The sequence below is a fragment of the Astatotilapia calliptera genome, chromosome 23 (genome assembly GCF_900246225.1).
Source record: "Astatotilapia calliptera chromosome 23, fAstCal1.2, whole genome shotgun sequence".
Lineage (NCBI taxonomy): Eukaryota > Metazoa > Chordata > Actinopteri > Cichliformes > Cichlidae > Astatotilapia > Astatotilapia calliptera.
In genome coordinates this window covers 5,322,375-5,326,222 of record NC_039323.1, presented here as the reverse complement: position 1 = coordinate 5,326,222, position 3,848 = coordinate 5,322,375, and positions in this window count along the sequence as shown.

Here is a 3,848-nt window from a genome sequence, read left to right as displayed (position 1 = left end):
CGCTGAACCTTATCTATTTATTTATCTGTCTCTTTCAGTTGGACAAAAGTCAACATGGAAATTTCAGAGCTTTTCATGCCCATCATTTCTTTTTCCCCAGACATAATGATGCTAATACTTATAATCTGAACAATTCAAATTTGTGGGAAAACTCACAAGGCATTACTTTTAAAACTGCCAAATTCATTATCAATTTAGATATGAATGTTTTAAACCCTTTTGGAGAATCAGAGCTTTCCACCAACCCCAAAACAACTTATGACAATTAACTGCAGTACTTAGGCGCTAATTTAGGGGCATGACAGACTGAAGGACAAATATTGGCTTCCTGTTGGTCTTCATGTGTGACCTTTGACACCGCTGTTTCAGTGTCAGGTCAGGCCTCTTTGAAGAGCGGCCATTACAATTCCCAGAAGTGGCCACTTGAATCGGTCACTTATTAACGATTGAACCCAACAGAGTTCAGTGTGGTCATGCATGATGACAGCCATACAAATTTGACAGGAATGAATGATTTTAAGGGGAAGTTGGATGCAGTTTAGGAAATCGTGAATTATGAGTGCAAGAAAACTAACTTTTCATTAAGCTTTTCAGTCTGTAAATTAAACAGATGAGATTCATATAAAGAAGAAAAGCAATCTCCAGTTTTGTGAGCACCATTGAACGTACCTTATAAATATGACTTTGTGAGCCGATTAATAAATTGATTTTTTTCTTTTAGTCAATAAATATATTTAGTATGTTGTCCAAGTAATTTTTTCCAAATGTAGGTTTATGCAAAAATTAAAATAGGAGGAGCTGACATGACAAACGCATGTTGAGCTAGACGTTGCTACTCCCTTGGTGAATTCGATTGTCTTTTACCGGTGATTGCACCACTATTCGATTTGCCTGACCTGTGTAATTTTACCGTATTTGAAAACCATTTTTAAACCTCTACTTTCTAAAGCATTCATTTTTTTATTGCCCAAAGATATCAACTCTTCATTAAAAGGACAACTAAACCTCACATTGTGCTAAGAAAGGGACAAACGTTTAATTATTTTTTCTCCAGTTGTCCTACATGTCCTGCTCGTCGATGTAAATTTTTTTTTAAAAATCAAAAATAATCTCAACAAATTTCTTTAAACTGTGTGTAGATTTGCAAACCTTCAGTATAATTGCCTCTAAGGGATGTATTTAGCATTTACACGTGCATATGTGTGTCATTACTTCGTATTAATGGAAACGCTTTTCTACTGCAGACAACAACAACAAAAAACAACACAAAAATATGTAACAAGATACAACCGTTCTTCTCCCGTCTCTATAAAATATTAGACTCCTTTGATATTAGCTGATTGCGCATTCTAGATATGATTTTACAGCTTACTTACGTTGAAAACGAAGACACTGCTGCTCTAAAATATGGTGACTGCGGGTCATTCTGCTAAAGAGATTACGCAGTTTCATGCGCTCCTATTTCGGTTTGAAGTCCAATGCTGCAGAGAATAATGCCCTGCAGACAATTCTGTAGCATCATGTAGGCCTGTGCATGGATATTATTCAGTACCACCAATTATGCAACGAGGATTTTGATGATGAAGTAACTAATATTATGCATCTCCATTAGAGTGACACTAACGATCTTCAAATTCTTTGTGCGTGCTTTGTAATGTGAAAACAAATAAACACAAAATATCAGGCCTATCAGTTACTCCTGCAATTTTACAGTCACTACATCTGCAGAAATCAATAGTTTTGATGCATCCTATCGTTTCTATTCATGGCTCTATTCCTGTTACATTGATGTCACGGAGTAATATGTCGTTTTTTGTGGTTTGCAATGTGCTGTGGACGTAGGCCGGAGATAATAAGCATGCAGGCCCGAACAGCAGCTCTGAGTTTGTGCCGTTAGGTGACGCTGTTTCGGCTCGAATGATCTGAACTACGCGGCAAAGAAGTGCGGATGTGCAGGCCTTATTAAGGGCCACAGTTACGAGATTACTGATTCACTTTGATTTAATTGACCGCCATTATACACTTGGAGATGTGTGGATGCTTAAGGGGAACCTCGCGACACTGTTAATATATTTAGAGAACAATAAAGGGACATATGATTTATAGTCTTTAATTGTAAGAGCCCTCATGATCCACGGGCAGCTGTGACCCAAGTTAATTTGACTGCAGGACTAAATATTAAGAACAAAAATAAATAAACTCTGGTTTCTGTTCTAAATTTGTGTATGGTCTGCTTGCTTCTATAAACGGGAAAATGCAGTTTAATGTCGAACCGTATGTCTGATTTATATTCATAACAATTCTCTCGCTGCTGTCACTATACTTCTGCTAACTCCACAATTAATAATGATAATGATCAGGTTTCCTTGGCTTGAGTTTAAATTGTGACTTTAAATCTTGCTTTGTATTTTCTACTTGGTTAATCTTTTCTACTTTTCTGTTGTCTTAATTTATAATTTAAACCAGCCAAATAATACATAACTGCTTTCCCTTTGGCCTATTCTTTTTAATCTTCCTAAATTCTGACATTTGGACAGTTATATTTACGCACACACTTGGTTTTTTGGGGGGGGGGGGGGGCAGATTGCCGTTTAGAAAGTCAAAAATGTAAAATTTCTTCTGGGATTAATGGGTCCACACGCCAAAAATGTTTTCAGATAAATGCAGAGGGAATAAAGCCGTATTATAACAGGCATCCGTGTTTTGAACTCGTGAATGTTAACCCTGCGTCGCACACGCAGTCTATTGGATGACATTTGGAAGAATGTACCCCATCGCTTGACGTAAGCACGCAAAGAATCACGCTCGTTTCCGCGGCTCGTTTTTGTACCTTTTATCCTCGACTCTCCTCTCCGTATGTTAGTATCTGCAGTATGATTTCGTTTTCTTACAGACTGAATGCTGCGTTTTTATCAGCTCTGATACCGACATCTGGCACACGAGTGTTCACTCGTGCGCTCTGTTACGCACAAAGGAGAAGACGTAGCACCACGTAAAGCAACGTGACCCACTGGAGCCCTGGGGAAGCATCAGCTTCTCCTTGCGCTGCTAAGGCTGCGGCAACAGCACATCACACATCGCTGCTGTGCTCTTCTCCTTTTCTTACAAATCGTTTGCTGTTCAAGCGTTTATCCTGCAGTGCGCCTTTAAACCCACGGAAACGTGTAAATCTGCGGTCGCTTTTATTGTGCTTTGCTGCTCGGTGTGGCTCGGTGTTCCCGTACGCAAGATGTTGTCACAGGTGCCTCAGTCAAGCAATGTGTGGAGATCACTGCTCATTCCAGATGTCACTACCACCGCTGCCTAAAACAGATTGTTTTGTTGGTTTTGTTTGTTTGTTTGTTTATTTATTTATTTGTTTGTTTTATTTTTTGTCCTATACTTCTGTATATTGACGACCATGAGGAGGCAAGAGATGGAAAGATGAGGCTGGAAGGGAATGGAGGCTATGAGCATATCAATTCTTCGTGCAATACAAAACCTTCTGCCATAGAGTATGCCACTATAAAAAGCAGGGCGCCTTTTACCCTGTCGTTTTTTTCCCAGTAGACCAAAATTTGAGGTCTGCGTCTGTCTCCAGTTGATTCTCCCTGGCTCCTTTCTCTCCTCCGTCTCCTGGGCTCTCTCACCAGCAGCCACAGAGATTGTGCTTTTCGGCTCACCACGTATATCAAACGCTGGATGCAACTTAAAGAAAGAGAGACCCGTCATTCAAGCATAACAATGGATTTCACAATGGTCACCGAAGAATGTTTGAGTTTCTGTACACGTCGTGCACACCAGGCGTTATGTTTGCAAGAGAGAGAGAGAGAGCGAGAGCGAGAGCAAGAGAGAGAGAGAGCGAGAGC